This window comes from Crinia signifera, chromosome 8 (assembly GCF_055691185.1).
Source record: "Crinia signifera chromosome 8, ASM5569118v1, whole genome shotgun sequence".
Classification (NCBI taxonomy): domain Eukaryota; kingdom Metazoa; phylum Chordata; class Amphibia; order Anura; family Myobatrachidae; genus Crinia; species Crinia signifera.
The window spans coordinates 129517356-129518071 of record NC_139224.1 but is presented as its reverse complement, the minus strand read 5'-3'; the positions used below and the strand labels follow the sequence as shown (position 1 = coordinate 129518071).

General features: G+C 41.6%; 1 non-coding gene across 1 annotated transcript; it reads right to left on the bottom strand.

The window, feature by feature from the left end:
* Positions 1 to 257: 257 nt before the first annotated feature.
* LOC146027412 (5S ribosomal RNA) lies at positions 258 to 376 on the bottom strand. The gene has a single exon (XR_014454814.1). It is a non-coding gene; the product is annotated as a 5S ribosomal RNA (ribosomal RNA).
* Between the last annotated feature and the right edge of the window lie 340 nt (positions 377 to 716).

Sequence of the window (716 nt, the reverse complement as noted above, 5' to 3'; positions counted from 1 at the left end):
TATTAGTATTTCATATTGCTGTGTACCATACTATAAATAAATAAAAATAAAAATAAAAAATAATAAAAAGTAGAAGAGTGCTAAAGTTATTTAGACCTTAATAGTAGTTAGGTGTTTATGCATAAACACTATTAGTTATAATTTATATTAGTGATTAATGTGTGTCAGAATGAAAGGCAAGAGAGTGCTAAAGTGCTGAGTGCTAGAAGTTGCTTGAACCTTGATACTACTCCGGTATATATTATGCTTCTTATTTGGTACTACAGCACCAGGTTTTCTCAAGAGGTCTCCCATCTTGGTACTTGCCTGGCCCAACACTGCTTAGCTTCCAAGATCAGACGAGATTGGGCGTAACAAGTGTGGTTTGACTGTAGGAAAATACAGCGACACCTGGAGATTTTCAGTACTTTTTTTTAGTATTTTCAGGCACATCAAGCAGGATAGGTCCATTTGCGGCTATCTCTCCCAGCGGCTGGCTCCCAGACATTGCTTCTGCTCAACTCTAATACAGCCAGGCTGTGCTTGCCCAGCTGCCTGCCCGCTCTCTTCTCACAGTACTGCTCTGATACAGCCTGGGCTGTGCTTGCTCAGCTCCCTGCCATGCTGTCACCTCACAATACTGCTCTTAACTCCCTCTTGCAATGAGAATTTCACTACCCCTTGGCAACCAGCATTTTACTTCCCTGTGTCAACGAGCATGTAATCCCTATGGCATT